The following is a 15,155-nucleotide window of genomic DNA, read 5'->3' on the forward strand; positions in this document are numbered from 1 at the left end:
ACCAGAAACACCTCTGCTCCATAGCCGCCTTCGTCCCTGACACAGGCCATTTTTGCAGGAAAAGCTTCCAAATCCGAGCACCGGTATCTGCGTGTCCCTGAGCACCGAGTGCTCACTCCTGGTCCTGGAGACTCTGGTTGCCTGAACCCACACCGATGGCCTGAAGCCTCCTCAGCTATTGAGCTAAGTCTCTTCTGATTCCCATTACATTTAACAGCAGTATTTCACTAGCTAGTTACAGTTCTGCATTTTCCACTCTGGTGAAGAGCAGGTCTGTTGAAATGGTTTGATTCCATCATTTATAAAAGCTCCTTTCCACTACCACTTTGGCACGCTCCATGTCAGTGTGCCTTTAAGCTACCAACACCTGTATCTCGACTTACCCTCTGAATTATGCAAGGCTTGTAAAGGCTGCCTATCGTAATGTCATCTCCATTAATCAGCCTTTTAATTTTGCAGTATAATGCTGTTAGGGCTGAAGGAATGCCTGATTTGGGTTTGGCTTTCACCATAGTTGTTTGCTTCCGTACTTTAGGCACTACTTTCTCTAGGATGCAAGAACGTGAATAAACTTCCCTTTAAAATCCCGATGCCAAATTTTAGTCTATTTGTTCCCTTCTCCATTAATTAAGGTAGTATACTGTTGCAGCCTTGCAGCACCAATGTAGCAGAGCTCAGTGTGAGACCTTATAGGAAGGGAAGGTGGTTTTATTTTTTTGATTTTTCAGCAGAACTCGTCTGGCTGGCTCACATTCTCACATCTGCAGGCTCCCAAGCCCCAAGCCTTGGTTCCACACAGCCCAGCCAGCGTTTCCAGACTCTCAGTTCCCTGACAGGCAGGACAAGAGATGCGGCCTGGGGACCCCTCTTTACATCTCTCGGGGTTTTAGACTGGTGGTCATGTTCTGTTTTTTTTATGTACCCACTTTTAGTCGTCAACTATTACACCCTTTCCTCTCTTCTGCCTTTGTATCTCTCCTCTGGCATTATTAAGGTTTATTCTCTCTCCTTTGTCTTTTTTTCCGGGTGCTTTCAGGCTCCACTCCTGTTCTTCTCCCACCTTTTTCTCTGTTCTCCCTTGTTCTCCAGAACTGAGAAGCTGCACACATATCTAGCATGACTTTGATGACCCGCTAGTCTAGGTGCCAAAAACATATATCCCTTCTGCCTGTTCTTTCATCTTGTGCTCCCACACTCAGTCATCTCCATTCATTCTCCGTTCAGACTGATTTTAGTATTTCTATTACAGATTTATACACATTCAGGATGATAGATAACTGTAGGAGATCTTGGTGGTCCCCATGAGGGATTTCTACAGTTCTCTGGAGATCTATTCCTTCTTTGATCTTTTTAGTGGAGCTCCAGAGCTTTGCATCACTCTCAAAGAAATCTCTGCTCGATTGTGCTGGGAGCAGTTATCTGTCACTCTGTGAATCTACTCCAGTCCATCTGCTCGTTCCTCTGCACCTGCTCCAACTACTGAAGGCTTTTGGGTGGGGGTTTGCAGCTCTACCAGTAACAAGGCTGGCAAATCAATTGGCTTATTTTCACATGTTTCCAGTCAGGCTGCGTGTCCTTCATGGTCTCTTCTTCTCTCTGCACAAAAGGAGACCTGAATATAACAAGTATTTGGCATCAGCGGAAGAGTTCTCAGTGCGTTTGGCCTAGAAGATCTGCTTGCAACATCTTTTATTTACTCTTCTCCACAGTCACACCACCTTGATACTAAAAAAGAAAGCAATTATTAGTGCAACTGCCTCTTTTGTGTGGATGTTACATTGGTGAAGAGTATGTATAATTAATTTATTGTTATTGAAATCTTATCTGTCAGCTGTTCCCACATCTGGTATCTCTCCACAAGCTTCAGATTCTCACTTTTGAGGAGTTCAAAGTTACATCGCACCTTGGTATGACTCCACAAACTTTAGTTTCTCACTTTTGAGGAGTTCAAAGTTACACTGCACCTTGCTTTGGGGTAAGGAAACTTTGCTCCTGACTAGCATCATCTGTGCGCTTCATAGAATCATAGTATAGTTTGGGTTGGAAGGGACCTTTAAAGGTCATCTAGTCCACCCTCCCTGCAAAGAGAAGGGACATCTTCAACTAGATCCAGTTGCTCAGAGCCCCATCCAGCCTGGCCTTGAATGTTTCCAGGGATGGGGCATCAACCACCTCTCTGGGCAACCTGTTCCAGTGTTTCACCACCTGCATTGTAAAAAATGTCTTCCTTCTCTCTAGTCCAAATTTACCCTCTTTTAGTTTAAAACCATTACCCCTTGTCCTATGGCAATGGGCCCTGCTAAAAAGTTTGTCCCCATCTTTCTTATAAGCCCCCTTTGAGTACTGAAGTCTTCCCAGAGCCTTCATATAGTGTAAAACCAGTTAAGTACTATACTATGTACTACAAATGGGTGTATTCTGTTGCCTTTAGCACAAGACATCATTGGTCATTGGATTCATCAAGAGGCATGTACAGTTGTAGAGAGCACAGTGTCTGAGCAAAGAAAGATATTCCTATAGTTTTCTGAGAGATAACAGATGCAGTATTCAGTACTTTATGCAGAAACTCTGGGGAGCCATCTCATGTCTATCTGCTACCAGGGACACGACAGAGGTATCTGTATTAGCACAACAGGGGAGTGTATCCTGGCCATGTCTACATTAGCAAGTAGCCCACCCCAGCAGGAGCTGATCTCTAGAGCAAAACTGCGCTGGGAACCCACGTCATCTGCATTTTGGGCGGTTTACTTTAGTCTGTATTTAGTCAGGTCCCGGGGAATGATCTCCCCTGACTGGTTGGTGTGCACCAAGTCAGCTCCTGGTGCACAGCTTCCAGCGGTGCCCAATAGTCATCAAATTTTATGTGATGAGCACAGCCCTGGTCTGAGCTGAAAGGCCGGTGTGAACACACGTCTGTGCTCGGTATGGGCTGGCTGCAGCATCCTCTTCTTTGTGAGCAGGGAGGAGAAGGGGAGAGGGATTATGACTGGATGGGGTGGAGAGGAGCCGTTTATGTGGGCTATAGTAGATATCTAATTTAAGTATTGACGTTAGGAGGCTGATAGCTATAGGCTTTCTGCGTGAGGGTATTCTCTGTTAGGGGGAGATTAAGAAAAATACCCTAAATTAGATGCTTTGAACAGACCCTTTGAGGGACCTGTTCCTACCCCTGGGTGAGGCAGTGAGGCAGTGAGACTAACCTCACAAATTAAAAATCCCTATGGTACACACAGCAGCATGGATGTCTGTCTGGCCTCTGAGCTTGGGCTCCTAAACATAAATGGGGAGACTGGCATGTGAACCCACCTGAAAATTAGTTCCCAAGGTCAGGCCTTTGAAAACATCTATTGAAGAAGGCAGGCAATTATTAAGTATTTCAAGTGTGGTGATGCATCTAAATTCATTTCCTGCTGGCAAATGTCAGGCAGTTCCACCATGAGCACCTCACTCAGGGATGGAGGGTAGTCTGCTGCTCTGGTTTGGGGGCGGTGGGGACTCGAGGCCTTCAAATTTTATATCAGAGATTCATGGCCTACATGTGCATCAGAAGCATCATTAGTTGTGAGCTGTGATTTTTAGGATCATAGGATAATTCAGGTAGAAAAGGATCTCAGTAGGTCACCTAGTCGAGCTCTAAATGGGGTCAGCTCTGCAACTGACCCATATGCATTTACAGCCGTGTAAGTCGTGTAATTCCTACTGAATGTTGATTTTTTTCCCATGTACAATACACTGTGTTTAATAATCAGGGTAGGTGTAGATTAAGGAGTCTATACTACTTATTATTTGTGTAAGTGTGATTTTAATAAACTGAGAAAGCATTGCTAGGATTCTATAAATAGTTTTGCTTAGCAAGCAACTTTCAGAATTTTTGATAATCATTTTGAAAAGTCATTACTTTGTCATTCATTACGTTGAAAACATCTTCCAGCAGCAGACCTAAGGCTGACATCTTCTGTTCAACTTGGCAAGCAGGAGAACCACGTGAAGTCACCTGGTTGGCATCACACATCTAACTCAGAGACAGAAAAAACTGGTTACTGTTGAGCCTTGTTACTGATTGATTGTCTAATAGAAAAACAAAAGCAAAGCAACGTTAAGAAATATCTGTTCAACCACCCCTGCCAAAAATCTTTCTTAAACCACAATTTAGGATTACCAAATATGGTCATACTATTTTTCTCCCAAAGGGCCTGTTTTATTTTAAAATCACTTTAGAAGTAATAGAAATTTGAAGTATGCACAATTTGGATTTGACTTTTCATTTAACCTATCTATTATATAAGGATGATGTATCCGAATATGAAGGATCTTGAGGCATAGGAAGATTGCCTGGTAATGCACAAATAGACCACAAAGGGAGTTTTCTTTTCTCTTGTTCACATTATAATTCTCTGAAGGACAGTAGCATTTTTATATCTCCTCCCTCAAGCAGCCTGAAGTCTGTGTCCACAGAGCCTGAATATTTGCCACGGGAAAATAAAACAACACAGAGGGAAAAAAAAACTAGTTTGAAAAATCTTAGAAAGTAAACGAAAAAAAACACAACCATGTTTAGCGGTTGTTACTAGTAAGTTATTTTTAAAATTAATTGCATCTGTCTGCTTCTGGAAAAACAATCAAATGAGCTATTACGTCAAAAATTAAATAAGGAAAAATATTCAGAACCCTCCAGTGCATTTTACTCCTGTATTCATAAAAAGTAGGATTTAGTCAGTCCCAAAGGTTTACGTACGCATTTGACTGTCCAAACTATGAATATAGTAGTCCTCGACACTCACTCCCTGCGCATGGTGTTGTGTAGGACACAAAGTGACAGGAAGTCTGAGCTAAGGCGCTGGCCCCTGCGTTTCAGTGGCCGAGGGCTACGGTCACCCCGCTCTGTCTGCGGGCGGGAGAAGGAGGAAACCTCTGGCTGAGGAACAGCGATGAGCAGCTGGTGAGGGTAACTTCTTAAACTGTTCCAGCTAGGTCTGTCAGATTGAATCTGATCATACCCCTCCTTTGCTGAAATGGAAAAAAAAAACCCAAACAAAACAACTCCAATTTGTAATTACTTAAACCTACCCTCTCGAACACGCTCTCTAATTTGAGGTGCCTCACCTTTTGGTGATTTAGGAGATATGTGGGACACGACTTTTTGGAGAGCACGGTACTTAACAACTTACAAGAGTTGAAGACAACAGGAATTGACAACACATGCCAGGGTTTTAAGTCTGGACACGTTGTCTCAAATTATAGAGGGAACGGAGACACATAAATGGCCGCTTTTAAAGCCTGGGCTCTGCTCTTCTCAGTAAAGGATTTGTGCATCTTCTCTGCTCTTCAGTGTTTCAGTCTTAAGAAGTGCGGTTATTTTTGGATCACTGGTGGTCTGGATGAGTCTGGCAAGCAGAGCAGATGAAATGGGTCAGTCTGGAAGACAGCAGTGATTATTAATTATTATTTCTTTGTAATCTGGTAAGACCTTGTTTAGTGACGGGCAGAGACCCCACAGAAACGCTGTGAAGACACTTTCCTGCATTTGGCTCATGAGAACAAGATGGGATGAGCTTTGGGGCCAAAGACAGAAAAGAAAAAAAAAAATAGAGAACCTGTTAAACTTATTATCTGTGTTATGGAAAATGCCTAAGGGTCCCAAGGAACATGAAACTGCCAAGCAGTAGACACAACAAAAGTAGAAGCAATGCCCTAAACTTTATAGAATGCATAGATAAGGCAGACAAATGAAGAGAAGGCGAAATATTGTCTTGTAATTCCCATATTGCAGGTGGGAAACTGAGGCAGAGAAAGATTTAAAAGTGACTCAACAGGACATGGGAAATCCATGGCAAAGCCAGAGGTCTCTGTCAAGTCACAAACCCCAGATATTCCCTGGACTTTGGCAGCATAATCACCAAACCCTCTTTTGCACCCAAGCCCTTCTTCTGGCTTTCACTGGTGGTTTTTATCTGCACCGACTTTCATGTTACAGCAGAGCTGGATGCCTGATTTCTTTTTTTTTCTGTACAAAAGCTTTTTTATATATATATATATAAAAAAAACCCTATATATTGGGCTTGATGCCACACCTTAGATCAAAGTGTGTCTCCTTTCAAAGGCAAGCGGTGAAACTCCAGGCGGGTTGAGCTGACCCTTCCCCTTCCCCGACGCGACCCTCCCGAATGCTTGATGGAGTCGCGGGAAGGACAGTGATGGCTCGGAGAAAGGCGGCGGTGACCTCTGCTAATACTAACAAGTTTCACTCCCCATGAACACAGCAAGGATTCATTAGCGCAGGGAGGATCCAAAAATATATAGGATGAAGAAAATTAGGCAAATTAAAGATGCACTCAATTTTGCCTCCACTAAAAGGGACTCCCAGAGGAGCGCAGTCAGTTTAACTAGTTTAAAAAGCTGCGGTGTCTCGAGGCGATGTACTTAACTGTTCCCTTCCTCCTTGCGCTTTTAGCACCCAGCTCCTCGTCTTTTTCTAGTTGCCAAAAGGATTTATGCAGGGTTGGGGTTTTTTTCCCCCCACGACAGCCCACGACGGGCTCTTTGCACGTTTTCCCGAGACCTTTGGCCCCCATCCCTGGGCTTGCCTCCACGAGCAGCTGGCCAGCCCTCACCAACCCACGGCGACGCAGCTGCAGCAAGCTGCTTTCTGGGTTACCCAAGCCTGGAAAGGCACTCAGGGTCTCCGAGGCCTTTCATATCCCTCCAGTTGCTCTTTAATGCAGAAAGCAGGAGTGTCCCACCATAGTAATCAATTGACGCTCTCCTTGAGCCCGGTCCATGCGAAGGTTTCCTTGGAACCTCCCTGCAGCAGGCAGGCGAACCACCGAGAGCTGATAATCTTCTAATTAATAACACGGAGTTAGTGAATAACTCATGCTTTACAAATAAGTCAGCACATGGAGGTCTCAAGACCCCAGTGTATCCAAAGGAAGCCCGAGAGAAACTAATTGACATCTGTGGGGGCTACAAGGTCTGTTGGCTAGCCTTGCAGCTCTCCACAGCTGCTCACGCGTACCCAGAGGAGCTAAGGGGAGGCTGCAGGCGGCCAATTTTTAAACAAAACCAGAAACCCCCACAGCCTCGTCAATGGGTGAATATTTGCGCACGTGGACGCGCAGCGAGGGGCGTAAACGGGAGCGCCCGGCATGATTTGGGCATGCAGCCGCCTAAATCCTGCTTATTTAGCAGCGCCGAGGACAGAATTCCCCTCTTTAAGGAAAAATAAATGAATAAACACTTTTCTCTTTGACAGTGACTCCCACCCCCTGCCCCAAAAGGAGCAGCATTACTACGCCATTAAACCTTTTCCTTCCCACAGCTTTTCTTTGCTCGGCATTAAATGAGGACCCAGTGCAGCAGAGGGACCTGCAGATGTCAGCCCTGGGCCTCCGTTTCCTTGGGGCTGATATCAGGAGACCCAACCATTTCTGAAGGCTGCCTCCTTGCTGCCGAGCAGCTGAGCCCTCGTGAGCGAACCCCGGGGAAAACCACTGGCAAGGCAGAGGTGAGGGGAAAGCCCAACCGAGAAAAAAAGAGGAGTATCAGCTGCAAAAATAAGCCCCAAAGCCCCTCCAGTTTGGGGAAAGGAAGGAAAATATTCCACTTCACTGCTTCTGGTGCCAGCAACCCCACCGGTATCACCCTTCCCACTGGTGCAGCAGCCCCACTGGTGCTGGAGGGTGGCCCCACAACTTCTCAGGTGTCCCAGGGGGCTCCTTGGAGGCCAGCACAGGCTCTGGGGGTGACGGCTCCCCCGGGCCAGGCAAAGGGGCTGTGTGTAACCTGCAGCCCCGAGCCCCCGCCTGCGCCCTTGCTCTCCTCGCAGCACAAGCAGCAGCAGGGCAGCTTAAATCGGCCGCTTCAAAAGTTGGAGATTTCACATGGCAAGAGCGGGAAACCTTTGAAATGGCAGTAGAACACATGGCAGAGTTTCAGTTTTCCCTGTGTTTCTAAGTCCAGTCAAGTCTAGTCTTCAAGCATTTCTAAATCCAATTCATCTACAGAAAGCCTGCGCGCTTGCGGGTAATTAGCTTGGAAGATCTCTTTGTTGCCTCAGCCTGGCTCTGTATAATACGCTCTGGTGAGTCAGAGAATTTAGTTCACTTAGAATGGGGTCACGTTAAGAAACAAGCTTGCAATCCTCAAATTGCCTCTGTCATTGGAAAAAATAAACCTCACTTTTTCAAATCCTATTTACAGAGGCACAACGCAAGTCCCCGTCAGCATAAGTGTCGTGACACACTGTGCTTGGTAGGTGCTCCCCAGGGCTGTGTCCTGTCCCATCCACAGGCAGTTCCCATCGTTGAGGGTGAAGCGCGGGCACAATATAAGGGAAAACCACAAGGACGGGATGTTCCGGGAGTAATGAAACACCAGGGAAATTAGGAGTGGGATGCATGTATCTGAGAGAGGTTTCGACGCACAATTCAAGGGCTTGAGCATATTAAATGAAGTTTGTCATATCACTTATCCCACTGGATTTCCTCTGCCAGAGCATGGCTTTCTGACTGTTTCCACTCTTCCTTTTCTGTGCTAGGTGGGGGGCTGCGTTGCAGTGAAGGGCAGCCGAGCTCAGGCAAAGCTGAGGGTGTCTCCTCTGGGTAAACATCCCTCCCGCCGCAAGGTTTGCTGATGTTGTTTTGCTCCATAGAAAGCTGGGGAGGTTCGTGGGGGGACGGCAGCCTTACTGCGGGGCTGGTACCCCAGGGAACACGTCTGGCTGCACCCCCCCAGGCTGTCTCCCAGGGGGCTACCCCCACCAAAGGGGCTGGAGAGCACAGTAGGGAATTAGGAGCCTCTTCACGATGATGCTCCCAAGGTAGAAAGCCAGTAACCCCTTCTTCCCCAAAGAGGGGAAGGAAGAGAGGTCAGGGGAAGGAGGAGAGGCCAGACTGCTACTTGCGCTACCTCGCAGACATCCCCCTAGCCCACACTCCATGTTATTCTCGCCACCGACCCCTTAGAGCCTCATTTGGCAAAGGGCTTAAAAGCACATCGGGCTGCTGTCGTATAACTCGGTTGCGCCACTCACTCGCTTCTACCTTGAGCTACTGTTCCCGGGCTTCCCACCTCTCCGAGTCTCACCTACAATAATCCCTATCATAAGCACCTCTGCATAACCCCCCCTCTGTACAACACGGTGGGGGGAGCCCTGCCTGCTGCCGGCGGTAGAATGTCTCCATTGTGGCCCCGTGCAGGCGCTGTGTAGAATCTTTCTCTGCCAATATATGTCTTCGTGAGCTGCCCCCCCTCCCTCCTCCCCCTCCCGAAAATAAAACGACTATTCTTTTCTGTTTTAAGTAGATTTCGTGCAATAAAAAACATTTTATGGCTTCCAGTAATTGGTATTTAATTTGCAGGCCTTTACAACTTGCAAAGAACAGGCTGCTTTTGCCGGAGAGCTGGTATGTGTGTGCACTTTGTGGATTTTATTCCACTGGCACTTGCTTAGTTGACTGGTGTAAAACGATACAATTATGGTTTTGCAATCAGAAAGGCTGCAGATAAAGACCTGGAGAGACGTTATAAGGTCCTGGGTCCAATTTGAAGCAGCAGGCAAGACAATATAATTTTAGGGGGCGCTGCCAGCCTCAGACATCAAAACTTGACTCCTGTTAAGTGTTTTCCATTTTACTGTCAAAATATCAAAGGCTGTTATTTAAACCCAGAGTCTCTTAAAGTTGATTTTCTTTCTCTCTCCTTCTCCCCCACCTCTTTTTTTCCCTTTTTCCCCCCCCGTAACTACCCTGATAAACGCGAGGCGAGGTAACCTGTGAAATGTTAGCCCCCCCCCTCGCTCCCCACTTCACCATGCAGGGGCACTGAAGCCCGCCGCAGCCCTTAATCGCTTTTTGGGGTGAAATCTCGCTCTGGCCGCTCCCAACCCTTCCGACGGCGGCCAAGGCGGGGGGAGTGTCTATGCCCGTCGAAGGCCGCGGGGACATCTCAGCAGGGGCCGGGGGGGGCGACACGGCTCGACCGTTCCTCGGGGGAGCCGCCGCTGCGGCACGCACCGGTTTCCCCCCCGCCGTGGGAGCTCAGCAGCCGGGACCGGCGGGCACACCTCGCCCACCCGCAGCCTCCACGAGTGGGGAGCGGGGACGAGGGTGGGCGTCCTCCCTGCGCTTCTTCTGGGCACAGCTGCAAATCTGCCATTAACGACGCCGCTGCCCCCTGCCCCGCTCCCCTCGACGGGCCGGGCCGGGCCGGGCCGGGCGGCATCCCGCCCCGTCTGACACGGGGGGAGCGGGGGGCCGGCGGAGACGAGGCGGGGTGGGATGGGGGAGGCATCCCGCCGCTGCCGCTGGGCCCCGCCACATCGCGGAGCGGGGGCTCGCAGGGCTGGGCTGTGCCCGTCCACGCGTGCCTGCGTGCACGGATCCGTCTGCGTGTGTGCGCGTCCACGCGTGTGCGCGCTCCCCAGGTCCGCGGGGATTTAGGGACCTACCGCCGGGAGCGACCACCTGGGAAAGACCTTTTGGAAAACACGCGTGTCGTTTCCAACTTGCTTTCAACCGTGGGGTGGCGGCGGAGCTGACACCCGCTGCGGCGGAGCGTGGGGCAGCGGGGCGCCCGCAGGTCCCCGCGGGGGCTCCGGCACCCACCCAGGGCCACCGCGCCTCCCGCTCTGCCCACGGCCGTGGGCAGCCAAATAGGCAGGCTATACCTTGTTCTTATACAAAAATACATAGGTAAATCCACGGGCTTCTGCTTGTAATAAACCCGCAAATTAATTATTCCTTCCCTTGAGTATTAAACTATTATCTGGTTTAAGTTTACTCTAATGTTTCAACAATTTCATTACGGTAAGAGAAAAGTGTGTGTGTGTGGGGGGGGAGAGATAGCTGTGCCCTTGACAGAATAAATAAATAAATAAATAAACAACCCCCTAAATAGTCTTCTGTAGGAAAGAAGTTAATATACTCAATTATTTTCTGAAAAAGATCATAACATCTGGAAATTGATATCAAATGGTGTACAATCCCTGAGAGACGATAAACTTCCACTGTATAATATTTCCACTAGAAATCTTAATAATCCCATAAATCTTCCCTGTGAATTGGGAAAATGTAACAGTTCATTGAAATACTCATTGGGAAATAATTGAAAAAATGTAATAGTCCACTGAAATATTCGTGGTTGCTTTTTTTTTTTCTTTCTTTCTTTCTTTGGTGCTGTTGCTAACTCTGTGCATGTGTGTAAATATTCCTACTTCGTTTTAAAGACATACACAGAATATTCCCTTGAGCGCTGCATACCATAAAAGAAAAATATGCCCTTTTGACTTATTAATCATTATTACAGAGTTCAAAATTGCAGCGTCCCTCGCACATTACTGAAGGAGGCAAACAATTCTCTCTGTGTGTATTTTGTGTTGCTAAAACCAGTACAAACTTTACAGCTCGGAACTTTTTTCCCTTCTTTTCCTGCGCTTTTTTTGATAGACTCTTCCAATTCCGCTCGAGTTATGCAGGGCGACTGAAATCAAGGGAGCTCCTCGCCCGTTATGCTCGCCCGCTAAACTGTAATTAATTACACACAAAAGCAATTGCTTATGGTAATTCACCACGTGAATGTTTAATTTTACAGAAGTAAAAGTAGATGAGGATTTTGAACGCGTCTAGGCTGCCTGTAATTAATATATGAGTAATTAATGTTGCTGGAAAGACGCAGCTTTTTTAAAAAATAATTGCGATGGAGAAGGGACGGGGTGTGTGTGTGTGTGCGCGCGTGTGTGTGTGTGTGTTTGCATGTGCCTCCGCGTAGGAGTGAGGCGAGCGTTTGTGTGTTTTTGTATTGAGTTAATGTATCCCTTTGGTTACGTTGCTAGAAGTCGGAATAAAGACAATTAAGCCCTTAGCATTTCTGTCACACTCCATTAATTACTGTAGCCGCTCCTGTCCCGACCGCTTCGTAACATATTCATCAGGTACGATACCCGTCCAGCAGCCTCAGCCGGGGAAGCAGGCTATTGTTAGTTTAAACTATAGCCTTTCAAATGTTCTTTATTTTACTTTTCATCCAGGATTGTTTTCCTCTCCTTTAAAACTGTTTTTCTAAAAATAAAACTCAACATAAATGTTTTAAGATTAGATTTGCGGGGAAACAGTTTAATTTTCACCATATGTTGCCCCAGCGGCTTGTAGATTTAAAAAAAAAAAAAAAATCTTTCCACTGAAGCTACCAAAAAAAAAAAAAAATCTAATATAAAAATGTATTCTTCCCAATGCGTTTCCCTCCTGTGGGCCATTTTACGGCCCCCAAATAAATCTTTAAGGTTGCGAGGAGGGGGGAAAAAAAGTGCCCTGCTGACGGAAAAGCAAGTCCTGCCATGATAATGTCCTTTATTAATATTATAGATGTGTAGTGTGCTGGATGGATCAATCATATCCATTCACAATCAGGATTAAGAGAGACTATTTTAATGAAAATCTATTAGTCTCTCATTTGAGACACGGATGTTGCTTAAATCAATAAACAGCATAAAAGAGAATACGACGCAGGTTTCTAAATTAAAAAAAAAATCCCATCTATGAAATGTGTTAAGACGTCTGTAAAATCCTGAAACACTCGATCGATACTTATAAATATTTAATGTTTGGGTTTTTTTTAACACAAATTGAAAACCATTAACACTGCATCCATTCTTATTATTAAAACAAATTGTCCTTGGAATTATGTGCTGTGGAAATGGAGCCAGATTGAAAGGGCATCCTCTGAAATATGTTTACTCGCTTTCATGTAAACCAATAAAAATCTGCAGGAGTCTGTAGCGTGAGCAGAAAGGTTTGATGTACAATGTCCATGATTACAGTCTCTGAATTAATCACGAGAGAGAGAGAGGGAGGGAAAGAGGGAGGGAAGGAGGGAGGGAGGGAGAGATGGAAATGGAGAGAGAGGACTCAGTTATCTACTCAACAAAATCTTGCTCTTCGGGTCAGCGCTTAGTAAAGCGTGGATTAAAACGACGATTTTTCCGTTTGCTTATTTGCCCCATTTCGACCAAAATAAGCAGAAGCGTGGGGAGGGAGGAAATCGGTTTCGCCCTACGTCATACCATGAGTCAACGTACAAATGTAAATTCCTCTTATAAATATGAAATCCAATACTTTGCCTTGGAAATGCTTAAAGCTAATGCAACGCTTAAACTCATTCATAATTATTCCTCTCACTCAACTCGGAGAAAAAAGAAAAACCCAAATGGCCAAGAGGTCCCTTGGAAAGCGGAATAAAAAAAAAAAATCGCCCACGTATTGATACCACGCTAAATAAACGCTCTTCTGCGGTAGCTGGTCCGGGGCTGTTCCCCGACAGGGAGAGATTCCCTGTTCCCAAATGTCCCCTCGCACTCCCGCCCCGCTCGTTCCCGCCCGGGTTTGAGCACCCGGGGCCGGCCACCGACTCCCGGCTGCAGCCGGGACGGTGGGGAGGGAGGAGGAGGAGAAAGATTTGGGGTCAGAGTGCCACGCAGGTGACCCGGGAGGCCGTGCTGCCAGGGGAGCCCTCAGCATGTCGATTATGCCCGGTCCTGCAAAGGATTGGGGGGGAGTGGTGGGGGGGTGTCAGGGAGAGCGGGGTGGCTTGTACCGCGGGAAAGGGCTACCCGGGGTGCCGAGAGGAGCCGGGGGCAGCTCTGAGGGGCGCTGGTGACTTCTTAGTTTTGCGACAGGGTCGCAGGAGCTCCGTGCCTGCAAGGGAATGGGGTTTGGACGGCAGCTCCTTCCCTCCATCCCTCCATCCCTCCAGCCCTCCAGCCCGTTACCGGGAGCAGCAATAAGCGTAATTCCCCTCTGAACCCGCTGACAAAGTTTGTAGCGGGGTCAAAAGTGTCCCTCCCGCCCCGCAACACACCTCTTTGCCCACACCCGCACCACGTTGCCCAAGGTGCCCGCGCGGCCGCGGCCTGCGGGGGGGCTCGGAGGGGCTCCCCGCCTCCCCCCGCTCCCGCCGCCCCACTGGGACGGGACGGGACGGGTCTGGTCGGGGCAGGCCCCCATTCCCCGCAAAGCTCCGCGCTGCGCGGAGGGCGCAGTGAGGCCGTGCGCGCCCACGGGGCTGCCCGCACCCCCCGCGGGGATCCGCGGCGTAGGGATTCCCGGGGAGGGTTGAGACTTGCACCGCTTCTTTTTTTTTTTTTTTTTTTTTATAAATTATTTCCCTCTTTTTGTCCCTTTCCCTTTCCGGTGCTTTGTTTCGCTTTTCGCTTGCGGAGCGAGTCTGAGGCAAGTTCCCCCCCGTCTGCAGGGCTGCCACCCGCCGGCCTCCCCGCTGCCGTCGGGGGTGGCGAGTGGCGGTGGGCCGCGGATTGCCGCCCGATTTGCGCGCCCGGTGGCTCGCCCCGGGCCGAGCTGCGCCCCGCGGGTGCGGGAACAGGGCGGGGGGGGGGAAACGGCTTTCCCACCGGGCGCCCCCGCGCTGCTGGGAAGCGGGGAGAGAGGGCGGGAAGGGGCTGAGGGCGAGGCAACAGGGCTCTTTCCCCCGCACTTTTAAGGGGGCTTGGATTTGTCCCTGTCCTCGGGGGCAGGAGCCCCGGTCGGTGGCAGGAGGGGCCCGGGGGGGGTCTCTGGGAGAAGCGCGGCCCCGCGTGGGGCTGGGAGCGGGGAGGGAGCCGCGGGGAGGGGAGCGGGACGGGGGCGCGGGTTGCGGGGGGGGAACAGAGGGGGTGGGGGGGATCCAGGGGAGGGGGTGCAAACTCCGGCAGCTCGGGGAAGCCATAGCGCACCGTGCCGCACCGGGGCTGGGGAAGCGGAGTTAGTAAATATTTATCCTTCTTTGCTGTTTGCTGCGAGGGAGGCTGGGCACGGCGGGGGCGGCGGGCGTGGGGGGGGGGGGGGGGGGGTGGGTGGATGGATGGATGGATGGATGGATGGATGGATGAATGCCGGTCGAGCCGAGGGCTGGGGAAAGTTTCCCCGGCGGCGGCTCAGCCCCGGCACAGCCCCGCTGGAGCCCGTGTCCCCGCGTGTGCGTGGCTCCGTGACACCCTGGCACCGCGGCACCAGCCTGTGTAGCAGTCCACCGTGAGCCCTTACACAGACAGGCTGCGTGAGGGAGGCACAAGCAGCGTGTCGTGCCGGAATCTTTTTCTTAGCCATGCGTTACTTCCACGTCTATCCTTTGCCTTTATTATTTATGTGGTGCCGTGTGATATACAT

Source organism: Rissa tridactyla, chromosome 1 (genome assembly GCF_028500815.1).
Source record: "Rissa tridactyla isolate bRisTri1 chromosome 1, bRisTri1.patW.cur.20221130, whole genome shotgun sequence".
In the NCBI taxonomy this organism is placed as follows: Eukaryota; Metazoa; Chordata; class Aves; order Charadriiformes; family Laridae; genus Rissa; species Rissa tridactyla.